The sequence below is a fragment of the Sturnira hondurensis genome, unplaced genomic scaffold (genome assembly GCF_014824575.4).
Source record: "Sturnira hondurensis isolate 20B ecotype Veracruz unplaced genomic scaffold, ASM1482457v3 Scaffold0010128, whole genome shotgun sequence".
NCBI classification, from domain to species: Eukaryota; Metazoa; Chordata; class Mammalia; order Chiroptera; family Phyllostomidae; genus Sturnira; species Sturnira hondurensis.
Window position 1 is genome coordinate 32,864,738 of NW_028082759.1, and position 13,402 is coordinate 32,878,139.

General features: G+C 37.3%; 2 protein-coding genes across 6 annotated transcripts in view; one reads left to right on the plus strand and one right to left on the minus strand.

Moving 5' to 3' along the window:
- The window catches only part of MTFR1 (mitochondrial fission regulator 1), a 70,993-nt gene that overhangs the window by 51,687 nt on the left and 5,904 nt on the right, over window positions 1–13,402 (plus strand). The gene's annotated exons all lie outside the window — the stretch shown is intronic.
- Window positions 12,892–13,402, minus strand: part of PDE7A (phosphodiesterase 7A) — a 130,792-nt gene continuing 130,281 nt past the window's right edge. For 3 of the 4 annotated variants that reach the window (XR_005068284.1, XR_005068285.1, XR_005068287.1), the window contains exon 20: window positions 12,892–13,215. The gene's annotated coding sequence lies outside the window, so the exon portion shown is untranslated. The remainder of the gene's footprint in view (window positions 13,216–13,402) is intronic. The other variant, XR_005068286.1, reaches the window with a different exon arrangement.

The window sequence follows — 13,402 nt, forward strand, 5'->3', positions numbered from 1 at the left end:
GCTATACATGTTATGCTAAAAAAATTATAGACTTTTTTCTGAAAGTAGTATGGAGCCATGGAAGATTTTAAGCACCACTGTATTATATTATCAAATTTGTATTTTAGTAAAATTTCCCTGCAAACAGTGTAAAGACTAGAAGGAAGCCTGGCCAGGAAATAGTCCAAAGAGAAATGATCAGAGTTTGACTAAATGAAGAAACTGACAGAAGAAATGGAGCACAGGAACAAAGTTGAGATACTCAGAAGAATTATAAAGACAGAATACATGTTTTAGATATTGGAGTTAAGAAAGGAAGAATAGTAAAATCCCAGGTTTCTGGCTAGGATAATTATGAGAATAATGAAACAATAGGAATATAGAAAAAATATATTTTTTGGTGGGTGAGAATAGGAGGTATCCCAATCTGGAATATGTTGTATTTGAGCTTCCTCTTGGTCATTCACATTGCTTTAGAACCATAGCTAGATATTGATAAGAAATGCTTACACTTTGACATATAGATAGAATGGCTGATAATCAGTGTGCTCATAAGAGAGTGTATATGACATGAAGAACATTTGTGTTCTGGACAAAGGCAGCATTGAGAGTTAATCAGGAAAAGAAAAAAAGAATCATTCCATCCACCCTCACCCCTACCCCAGCACCCCAGCACCCCAGCACCAGGAATAAGCAACTCAAGAGGCAGAAGGAGAACTGATGGAAGGTATTGCCATGGAAGCAGAGATAGAGAAGACTCATGGAAGGGGATCAAACTAGTCACCTGTGTCAAATAACCTCAAAGCTAGGTAAATAAAAAAACCGGCAAGTTTCAATTTTCTGTTGCAGTTGGAAGATTATTGACTTTAGCAAGAGTAATTTCATTTAGTGGTATTAGCTGGATAAAATAAGAATCAAATGATCGAAGAGAATAGAAAGAATCTGGTTTGAATGACAAGTAGAAGTAAGGACCATAACAGTAGATGAATACAGACCAGGTATTGTAGAATTAGGAGGTAAAGAGCCTTTCTTTTTTTTAAGATGGTTATTTTTTTATTAAACTTTTTGAGATAATTGTAGTTGTAAAAAATGATACCAAGACACTCCCTGTAGCCTTTACCCAGAGAATTCTGACAGTAATGGCAAAACGATGGTAAAAAGGAGGTTGGGGGGAGGTGAGAGGGTGGCGGGGGGCATAAATGGTGACGGAAGGAGATTTAACTTGGGGTAGTGAACACACAATACAGTAAACAGATGCTGTAGTATAGAATTGTACACCTGAAACCTATACAGTTTTATTAACCAGTGTTACCCCAATAAATTCAATTAAAAACTTCCCCAAAACAAAATCTATCACATATATATCAGAACCAGGATATTTATACTGATAAAGACAAAATGCAGAACATTCCCCTACCACAGGTTTCCTTCACATTGCCTTGTATGGTCACACCCACTTTCCTTCCATCTCCAGCCCCTCCTTAGTTGATGACAACCACCTATCTGTTTTCCATTTTCATAATTTTGTCATTTCAAGAAATGTTTTAATAAGTTGAATCATACAATATGCAGCCTTTTGGGATAGTTTCACTAAGTGTATTTCTGTTATGATTCATCTAGATTGTTATATATAAATAGTTTCTTTTTATTACTGAGTAGTATTCCTTGATATGACAGTAAGGAAAGGAAAGGGTGCATATGCTCCTGACTAAATCAGTAATTAATAATGACCCTCCCTAAAATTACTCATTGAAACAAAATCATGGGGGCTAAGTGTACATCTTACAGGGTTTCAACACAAAAGGTCAGTGATTACAGAAAAACAGTGCCCATTCTACATTTTGATAAAAATCACCTTGACGAGCTTCAAGACAGTTTGGTTCTTTTTCCCTGGCACCTGCAATTCAACCTTATCTTTGTACATGTTTTTTCTGTCCTGTTCTATGTAAAACTGTTAATCATTGAAACATAGATATCCTAATTTAAACTTCTGAAGTATCAGATGTATTTCTACTTACTTTTCTGCCTTTATAAGAACTGTTTACTTCTTCAGTGTTGGAGCACTTTTTCTAGACTTCTGTGTCTTGGTGTGGGTCTCTGGATTTCTATTTGGAACTATCTGGGCTTCCTGGATCTGGATGTCTTTTCCTTCCCAGGTTAGGGTAGTTTTTAGCCATTATTTTTTCAAATAAGTTTTCTGTCCCTTTCTTTTTGCTGCTCTGATTTGGGTGAGTTCCATTGCCCTGTCTTAGAGTTTACTGATACTTTCTTTTGCTTTATCTATTTGTTATTGAATCCCTCTAGAGTATTTTTTTAGGTCTGTTATTGTATTCTTCAGCTCTTTGACAAATAGACATATGATACTTTCTTATATTTTTGTCTCTTTTATGAATTTCTCATTGTGTTCATTCATTCTTCTCTTGAGTTCAGTGAGCATCTTGATGACCATTACTTTGAACTTCAAGTATTTTTCAACTAACGTTCTTTTCGTTAAGATTTTTTCTAAGGTTTATCTTGTTCTTTTGTTTGGAACATATTTCTTTGTTTCTTCATTTTGCTTGACTGACTGTGTTGGTTTCTGTTCATTAGATGAAATGGCCACCTCTCCCATCCTTGAAGGAGTGTCCTCGTTTAGGAGATGAATCTTCTCATTTAACCCTTGCCTAGCTCTTGGTTGCCCTTCAAACTTACTTGATTGTCCAAGCAACCTATTTTATTTTATTTTATTTTTAAAAATACTTTATTTATTTTTAGAGAGAGGGGAAGGAAAGGAGAAAGAGTGGGAGAGAGACATCAATGTGTGGCTGCCTCTAATGTGTCCCCCACTGGGGACCTGGTTTGCAACCCAGGCATGTGCCCTGACTGGGAATCAAACCAGAGATCTTTTGCTTCACAGGCTTGTGCTCAATCCACTGAGCTACACCAGCCAGGGCCTATTTTATTTTAATAGTTCCAGTAATTGAGGATGTGCCTCTCAGAGTTCCATAGGGGAAGATCTTGGTCAGCATCTAGATTCAGGCTGACTAGTAGTAGCCTGACTTTAAGGCAGCACTTTTAAAGTATACAAATATATACAGTCCTGTGGGACCCCAAGTGAAGTCTTGCTGGCCACCAGAGCCAGGCAATCTGGAAGTATCTCCCGGGCAGCAGTTGTAAAAATTGGGGCTTCAGGTGAGTGTGTAACTTTCTGGGATATACCAGCAAGTTGTGGTGAGACAAAGGGAGAATGCAAAGACACTGTCTCTGAGAGCACCTCTAGAGGTCTCTAGATGTGTGACAAATCTGAAGTCTACCCCTTAGGTTGAAGTTCCAGAGTGAGGAAATAAAGGCCTTTTTCTTTTTCTAAATTTTATTTATTTATCTTTAGAGGGGAAGGGAAGGAGAGAGGGAGAGAAATAATCAATGTATGGTTGCCTCTTGTGTGTCCCCTGCTGGGAACTGGCTTGCAACCCAGGCATATGCCCTGACTGGGAATGGAACGGTGATCCTCTGGTTTGCAGGCCTATGCTCAATCCACTGAGCTACACCAGCCAGGGCAAATATAGGCCTTTTTCACAGAAAGCCTGGGACTGTGTTTCAGTCTGCTATCTATGCCATATGCTGGGGGTAGTAGCTTGCCTAGAACTTTCAGATGATTACATTCCTGTGGGATCCTGTAATGCAAATCTCTCTGGCCACCAGAGTCAGAGAATCAAGGGGCAGCAGCCTCAAAAACAGAGCACCAAATATACTTGTAAAAGCTCCCCTCTAAGAGATACTGGTGCTCTGGGTTGTAGCAAAGGCAGAACTGTAAGAGGATTCTATTTAGAAGCCTGCCCCGCAAGGCTCTACCTATCACGATAAACTAATAGGTCTCTTTTCACAGAAAGTTTGAGTTCCTGGGTCTTGCCTCTTGCTGTGCCCTAGGAGCAGTCACTGTTTAAGAGCTCTTTCTCCCTTGGTTATACTACTTTGGAACCCATTAGTGTAAGTGTCATTGTCAACAGAGCCAGGCATTGTGGTCTGGTGGCAGCTCAGAGGTCAGGGTACCTGACAAGGGTGTAAGCATCTTTTGGAGGAAATATCAGCTAGCTGGAGTGAAGCAAAAGACTTCGTCTACTGACCTCTGTTCCCTGAGAATCTCTCTGTAGGCCTCTAGAAGTGTGACAAACCCAAAGCCTGCCCTTCAGGCCAAAGCTCGTGGATGAGGAAATAGGTCTTCTCAGAAAGTTGGGGATGTTTCAAGTTTGCTCTCTCTGTGCAGTGCCCTGGGGGTGGTAGTCCACTAAGAACTATTGCTTTGATTGTTACAGTCAGTCCCATGGGAACCAGGGATGCAAGGCTTTCTTGCCTTCAGAGTCAGGTGATAAAGGGCTGTCCCCTGGGTGACAGCCACAAAAGTAGGGAGATAACTGGTGCTGTGGACCAGCAAGACAGAAGGGGAGAGTAGTGATAGTACCTGCAGGGGGTGGAGAAGGTCAGAAGACCTAGGGTTTTGAGGGGGGGAAAAAGATGACACCTGCCATCCTCCATTCCCAGAATATATCCCAGCAGGCCTCTAGATATATAAATTAATTACTGTTTCCTCAGGTTGATGCTTTAGGATTAGCAAATGAGACTCTTAAAAGTCTGGACAGGATCAGCTGTTTCTGTGCTGGATGCTGCGGTGAGTGAGTCCCAGCACTCTTAAGAGCCTTTTCTCAGATTACTATACCCTTCTGGGGGTCTGTTGGATATGAGCCCTGTTTGTTTTCATGGTTAGATGTTTTGGGTGCTCATCTCTGATCTCAAAAGTTGGGGCACCTAATGTGGTGTTCAGACTCTGCTCCTCAGGAAGAAGGGTTTTGAGTTCCTTCTCAAGTGTAGGTCCCTGTGCCTGGGGTGTGGTGTTTATGACCAGATTGTGTCTCAGCCTCTCCAGCTTCCTTGTTTGATGTGTCATCCTTGCTCAGCTAGTTTTTTTTTTTTTTACAGAGAATGTAGTTCCATATGTAGCTGTAGATTTGGTGTGTTCATGGCAGAAGGTGAGTTTAGGATCTCATTATTCTTTCTGTGTTGCCATCTTGAACCAGAACTCAGTATTCCTGGTTATGGATGGACCAGTTTATTAACCATGCACAAGTTGATGGACATCTGGTTTGTTTCTAGTTTGGGGAATAAAGTTGTTAGAAACATTTGTGTGCAGGATTTTGCGTGAACATACATTTTCATTTTTCTGGACTAAATGCATTTTCTGGGTCAGATGAGTCATAAGAGTTGCATGTTTAGATTTTAAGAAACTGATCAACTATTTTCCATAGTGGCTGTACCATTTTACATCACCACCAGCAGTGTATGGCTGATCTGGCTTCTCTGCACTCTCACCAGCTTTTGGTATTGTCACTCTTTCTTTTACCTTAGAGTCCTTTATAAATATTCTAGATATGAGTCCTTTTCAAAATGTGGTTTGTAAACATTTTCTCCCCCTTTGTATCTTTTTCCCCCTATTTAACAGGGTTGTCACAGAGCAAGAGTTTATTTTGATAAAGTCCACTTCATCAATTTTTCCTTTAATGGATAATGCTTTTGCTGTCAGCATAAGAACCCTGTGCCCATCCTTAGATTCCACAGTCTCCCCGTGGTGCTGTTTTTAGTATGTGGTCCTTTGTCTTGTTTTTGTGTCAGGGTAATATTAGCTTCATAAAATAAATTGGAATCCCTTTTCCATTTTCTAAACAGATTGTGTAGATCTGGTATTACTTCTTCAAATATTTGGTAAAATTCTTCAGTGAGAAACCATCTGGGCCTGGTGATTTCTCTGGGGGAGTTTTAAAGTTATGAGTTCAGTTTTCTTAATAAAGTTTTTGGACAATTTATCAGTTTCATATTGGACAAGATTTATCTTCTGCTTTTTGGGGAATTGGCCCATTTCTTCTATATGGTGAGATTTATGTGTGTTTTACTGTTTTTAGTAGTACTGCAAGTAATGTTGTTTTGTTAAAATGTTGATGGGGGGAAAAATCAGTTCCTTGCAGGCCACTCTCTGTGGAGTTTGCACATCTTCCCCGTGTCTGCATGTGTTTCTTCCGGGTACTCAGGTTTTCTCACACATCCCAAAGACGTGAATGTTAGGTTACCGTGTCTAAATTGTACCAGAATGAGTGAGGTGAGTGTGTGGGTATGTGTGCATGTGCCCTGCAATGGGCATGGCATCCTGTTCAGGGTTGGTTTCTATCTTGCACCTCAGCTGCAGAGATAAGCTCCTGCCCTCCTTGAACTTGAACTCTAATAAACCCATTAGAAAAGAATTATTTTACTTGTTTTTATCAATCTTCCTTAAATAATGTATACCTCACAATTATTTCAGTGTTTCATATTAGAAGTGTGGTGATGTTTTTGTGACCCAAAATATGCCATAGGAATTTAACTTATTTATATCAATTAGCCTAATGAAATAGGTTTCATTATAGGGTCTTTCATTTAAAGCTACAGTTTCCAAAAACCCATAGAGCACATAAGTGAGAACTTACTGTATTCCCTTATTATCCTTTTGATGATTACAAGGGGTATAGTGATACCTGTTTCATCCCTGATACTAGTGATTTGTCCTCCCTTTTTTTGCTTTTTATGTCAGTTTTATTAACTTTTTAAAGAACGATTTCTATTTCATCTTTTTTCTCTATTTTTCCCATTTCAATTCTACTGATTTCTGCTCTTTATATTTCTTCCTTTTGCTTGCATAGAGTTTATTTTGTTCTTTAGGGTTTTTTTAGGTGGGAGCTATATATAGTATTTGAGACTTCCCTTTTCTACTAAAAACACTTAGTGCTGTAAATTGCCCTCTCAACACTACTTTAGCGGTGTACCACAGGTTTTGATTTGTTATATTTTTATTTTGATCCAGTTAATTGTGTTTTTGTTTCCCTTGACATCTTCTTTGACCCATGAATAATGTAAAAGTTTATGGCTTAGTCTCTAGAAAATTTCCTATTATCTTTCTATTACTGATTTCCAGTTTGATTGGGTTGTGGTCAGAGAACTATATATTTCCATTTTTAAAATCTGTTGAGGTGTTTTTATTGGCCTAGGATATGGGCCATTTTGGTATATATTATATGGATACTTGAAAAGAATGTATTTTCTGTTGTTAATTCAATGTTTTATAAATACCAATTATATCCTGTTGGTTGATGCTGTTGAATTTTTCTACAATCTTTCTGATTTTCTATGCTAAAAAATTGTTTAAAGAGGGGTGTTGAAGTCTTTGATTATATTATATAGATTTGTGTATTCTAACAGTTTTTGCTTTTCCTGTTTTGGAGGTCTGTAGTTTGTTGCATACACATTTAGGGTTGCTATGTCTTTTATCATTTTACTATTATATAATGTCTTTCTCTGTGATAATTTTCTTTGCTCTTAAGTCTACTTTATCTAAATAATTAGTCATGGCTATTTTCTTTTGGTTAATGTCAGCATAATATATCTTTTTAATTCTTTTACTTTTACTCTACCTGTGTCACTACATTTAAACTGAGTTTCTAGTAGATAGCACATTGTTCAGTCATACTGTTTAAGACATTCTGGCAGTCTGAAATTTTAATTGGTATATGTAAACTATTTACATGTATGTAATTATTATTCAGTCTGTTTTCCCCCCTGTTTTTTCTTTCTTTTTTTTCTACCTTCCTGTGGGATAGTTAAAAACATTTTTTTTTTGAAATTTCATGTTGACTTACCTATTTTGATGTATCTTTCTTTATACAGTGTGTGTGTGTGTGGTTGATTTAGGAACAGGTCCGCAAAATAGCATGGTTTTGTACATTGTTTCATTAGTTGATGGGATGCTGTATGAACTTTATATCAATTAGCCTGTCGTAATACTGGTTTCATTATATGTCATTTCACTTAAAATCACACATGGGGACTTACTGTGTTGCATGGTGTATACATAACTGGTAACTCACCACATTTTGTTGGTGTAATTTGAGTAGTTCAGGTCGCCCTTTATGTCCTTGTACCCTCCTCTTGTTATAATATCCTTAATAATTTTCTACAGACATTTAGAATTGTATCAGACAATAGAATATTTGCTTCAACCATCAAACTTAGAAAACTCAAGAAGAAAAGATAAGTCTATTTATTCATATTTTTGCTAATTGTGTTTTTCTTTCTGCCAGATGTAAATAAAGTTCCTTCTTTTGCTTTCTTTCTGTTTAGAGTTTCCTTTAAGTCATCTGTCTTACAATGGATTTGCTGGTGACAAATTATTTTAGTTTTCCTTCTTTTGAGAATCCTTGACTTCACCGAGTTTAAATGGTATTTTTGCTGGTTATAAAGGTTATTGGTTCATAGTTATTTCCTACAGCACTTAAAAAATACCAGTTTCTGCAAGCCTCTATGTTTCAGATGAGAAACCTTCTGTCATTCAAAAAGTTTTCACCTATAGATAAGGTATCCTCTCTATCTAGATTCTTTAAAATTTTCTTGTTTTCAGTTTTCAAAAATCTGAATAAATCGTGTCTTGGCATGGATTTCTTGGGGTTGATTCTGTCTGTATTTTTCATCCCTGCCCTCTTTCTCCTTTCCTTTTGGCATCCCGATGACACAAGTATCAGATCTTCTGCTGTAGTCCCCCAGGTCACTGAGACTATTTTCCCCCTAGTCTCTTTTCTTTCTGGTTTTCACATTGGATAATTCTGTTGTTCTAGCTCCAAATTCACTGATTCCTTCTTCTCTATTCTGGTTTTTATCCCATCCATTGTGTTTATTGCAGTTACTGTACTTTTTAGTTTTAAATAGTTTTGGTTCTCCTTTATAGTGGCTGTTTCTTTGCTGAGATTCTTAGTTTTTCACTAGCTCACAAAGTGATGGAAATTATTTACTGAAATCATTTTATCATAGTTGGTCTAAAACCTGCCAGATAATTTTAACATCTGTTATCCCAGAATTGTCATATACTGATTGTCTGTTACATCCTCATGGCTATTTTTATAACTGGTAATTAGTTTGTACTTCTTTAATCCTTCCCACTTTTTTCACCCATCCCCCTCCCATCTGGTGACCATCAGTTTTTCTCTGTATTTATGGGTTTTTCTGTTTTGTTTGTCACATATAAGTACAATCATATGGTATTAATCTTTCTCTGACTTATTTTACTTAGCATAATACCCGCTAGGTCCATCCATATTGTTGTAAATGGTAAGAATTCATTCTTTTTTATGGTTCAGTAATATTCTATTGTATATACACGTGCCACACCTTTATCCATTTGTTGGTTGATGTTACTTCCATATCTTGGCTGTGGTAAATAAACTTCAGTGGACATAGGAGGTTATGTCTTTTTTCAAATTAGTGTTTCAGATTTCTTTAGATGGATACCTGGAAGTGGAATGGCCTGGTAATAGAGTAGTTCAGAGTTTACCTCATCTCCCATCTTAACCAGAAGTCCTGTTTGTGTTCTGTTTCTGGGTAGGAGGGTTTTTTTTTCCCCACTTTCTTGAAACCTAGATATTTTGGATATATGAAACTGGACCTTTTCTTTCAGCTGGCTTTCTCTGATCGCACTCTGGTAAGAGAAGAGTGGGTGCCACCACGTTACTGCCTTGTGGGAGCAAAGTCCAGGTTTCTCACACTGCCTCTGTTCACCTCCAAGGGCAGGCTCCTTACTACTGCTGGGTGGGTGGGACCTCTGGCTCCTCGCAAGGCTACCTGTGATAGCATACCAGCCAGTAGGGTAGTGTGCTCTGTTACTGTTCTGTGGGGTGGAATTCCGGGCTCCCCAGATTGTGTCCACTGATACACAGGGCGGTGAGGTGCCTTGTTTAAAAGTCCTTGTTCCCTGTCTTCTCCGAGACTATTCAGGGTTTGCGGTACCTCATTATAACCTACCAGGAAGTTGACTTTTGCAGCATGGTAGAGGTGGGGCCACAATATTTTACGTGGTGTTGGCTGAAGTTACCTGTCTTGGGAGGCTGCTCCTTTAGCTTAGAATGCAGGTTTTTATTGGGACTCACCCTAACCTGCATCCACTGGTGTTTGCAGTGGATGCTTGTTCCAAACAGTGTCAAGAAAGATGGAATAGTTGTTGTAAGAGGGTAAACCCTCTTACCATGCTTTATCTGTCACTGTGGTATTAATGTCACAGTATTCTGTCTCTGGGAAAATTTAACCAAGCAAACTGGGGCCCATCCATATATCACCTTGATACATAACCCAACAATTAATGTTGAAGGAAACAGGTTTTTATTTACAGGATTTCAACTTTGGGGTGGGGTGGCTAGGAGCACTCCTGCTCAGAGCTCTGTTCTCCCACAAGACCCAGCGCTTCCCTTGCTCCCCACTGGGTTGTAAGCCAAAAGGATGCCCAGAAGCCTCCCATAACCTCATCTCTTCTTAAGCCAGCTATGCAAAAAATAATCATCATCATAGTTAAGCTGTTTAGCTGCTTTGGGGACATCCATACTTGATTTTTGTTCCTTAAAATTTCTCTGAATTATATACACAAAAAATCTAAAGAGGATTTCCCCTAGTTTACATTAGGCCTACCTTAATTCTGGCTCTTAATAGCTTTTGGAGGGATGACAAAACAGATTGGTTCTAAGAATGATTTATTTGATCACTGTCTTATAAAACAGACGTCTGTGAGAAAAGGATGTGTGTGTTGTTAAAGCAAAGAGCATGTGTTAGAATTTTCATAAAATCTAAACCTTTTCCATATACAAGGAAGAATATTATAGTGCAACTCTTATTTCTATTTGTTTTTTTTTCTTGAGCTCCTGTAGATGTTGATCTTTTTATCTCTCTGAGAAGACATGATCATGTATTTAAGGATTACTTTCCTATTTCAGCTTATAAAAATCCACATTTAAACTTACACATTTTTTACAAGTACTTTGTTTAAACCTATAACCATCAACATTATCTCATAGAGAAATGCAGAATCTATATATTCAAAATTATAAAAATAGCATAGATATAAAATATAGGTGGATCTGACACTGTTGCCTAAATCATTTTGCTAATGGCCCCAAGCTTCTTTCTTTTAAATCTTAGGCATACTGACATTCTAGATTGATGAGTGCTTTGTCCTTCATTTTCAGTAGATGGAAAAACAAAAGGATAAAATTCACCTGTAAGAGTTATGGGGGAGATGTTAGATTAATTTTTTTTAACATTGTAATTGCTATTCAATATTCACTAATTTCTGTTTACAATTTTTGGGGTAGAAGATAAAGAAAGATGTTCAGACATGCCTTGTAGTTGATCTTAAGCCAAATTCTCTTCTTCCAGTTTTGGATATGTTAGAGTAAATGTTCATGGAATTTGAAGATTGTCTTACTTGAATGATAACAATTAACTTAAAAACAAGTTTATAAGCAATCAATACCTTTGGTATCTGTGATGTTGAGGAGAATTTTAGGTATAGAAATGCTATCTACTGAAGGGACCACTGGTTGTTGAATAAACAGTATTATAACTTTTGTTTAGTAGCACTAAAGATTCCAGTATCCAAAATTTCACTGTATTTGTTGTTAAGAACAAACCTGCACCCTCACTTCCACACTCAGATATAGGTATATTATTTTAGGTAGGTGAAAGTGAAAGTTCTGTGTTTCTCTCCTCTCCCCTCCATCCAGTTGTCATCTTCCAGGTGCCCATGGTGGTGGTGTCCATCCTGTCCTGAGGACACACTGCTTCTAACCGGTTTCGTATAAATTCAGTCTCAGTTACAACAACTATTCCATCTTTCTTGACACTGTTGTTTTGAACAAGCATACTCAGTTCTACATTTGAGATTTCTGTATTTTACTCACATTGTTCCTAAGACTAGAATTCTGTCATTACCACTGTCCTGTCCCACAGGTCCCCTAGTTCTTTCAAGATGTAGTTTTCAAAAAATTATTCTTGTGTTCAGTTTTGTTAAAAATATAAAAAGTTATCAAGAATATAGTTGAGGGCCCTGGCCGAGCAGCTCAGTTGGTTAAAGTGTTATTCCAATACACCAAGGTTGTAGGTTCAGTCCCCAGTCAGGGCACATACAAGAAATCAACCAATGAATTCACAAATAAGTGGAACAGCAAATAGATGTCTCTTTCTTTCTAAAATCTATTTAAAAAATTTTTAAAGAACATAGTTGATAAAGCATATTAAATATTTGGTATTAAATACTCTGTAAAAGCCCCCCAAACTTCAACAGATTAATTTCTATCCACTTGTGATTTGAAGTATTTCTTTAAATTACAGAGCTATAAAACAAATTTGACCCATTCCTATCTATGAAAGGTAATTACAAATCACAATTTAGCCTATTGTATCAACAAAGAGCCACAGTGATTTGTTTCAAAATTTTAATGTATTATTTTTTTATTGTAGGTTGATTAGAGCAGTGCCTCTAATCTCTAACTTATATAACAATGTTTCAAAGAGCATATATTTAATCACAGCATTGATACTATTCCTTATAGATGATTTTACCTTTGTGTTTAAGCTTTTAAGCTTTGTACTTTTCTAGAAATTTCATCACCTGTTCCCCTTGTGGGTATAAAAGTAGTAATTAAAGCTTTGCAAGTCAAACACATTTCCTTAACCCACACATATTCCAAATAAAATGAATAAAGTGAGTATTATTAAAGTTACTTGTTAGGCCAGAACTAAGACATCATTATTGTTTGATAATGTTACAGATAAAAAAAAAATTTGCAAGCATCCTCTGTGTATGGTAGCTCAATTAATAGGGAATAAACAGATTAAAATATAAACACCTGAAATCAGTGCTTAATACCAAAGGCTAAGAATCCAAAAATTTCCCATTCAAAACATAGATATAATAAATTATCACAACTCTCAAGTGAAAGTAAAATACCAATATCCAGTTAAAGAAAAAATAAAATAGAATTTAAGTTTGACTGTATGGAACATAGAAGCCCAAAATAATGGTGACTTTAACAGGATGTGAGTTTATTTCTCTCTTAAATCAAAAATAACCAAAGTAGACAGTCTGGAGCTGACAGTGGCTCCACAGTCCCCAGGAACCCAGCCAAGGCTCTCTGCCATCCTTAGTGTTGGCTTCATGTCAAGGTGAGTGCCTGGCCTTCTTCTACAACTCAAACTCAGTCATCACCTGGCACTCAATGCTCTCAGGAGAAGAAGGGTTGTGAGGCTGGAGATGAGCGGATGCTTTCATGGCGACATTTCCCTTTAAGCAGCCTTCCTAGATGGCTCACAACAGTCTGCATGCATCTTGTTAGCCAAAACATGACCACGGGAAACTGAGGGAAGCTAGATATGTTAATAAACATGATTGTGGTGATTATTTCAAAACATGTACACATATCAAATCACCTTAAATATGTACACTATTTAAGTGTCAATTATACTTCCATAAAGCTGGAAGGAATATAGGGGATGGGGGGGTGCTTAGAGGCAATCCTAATTGTGGAAAATAGGGAGAGATGGATAAGTTTAC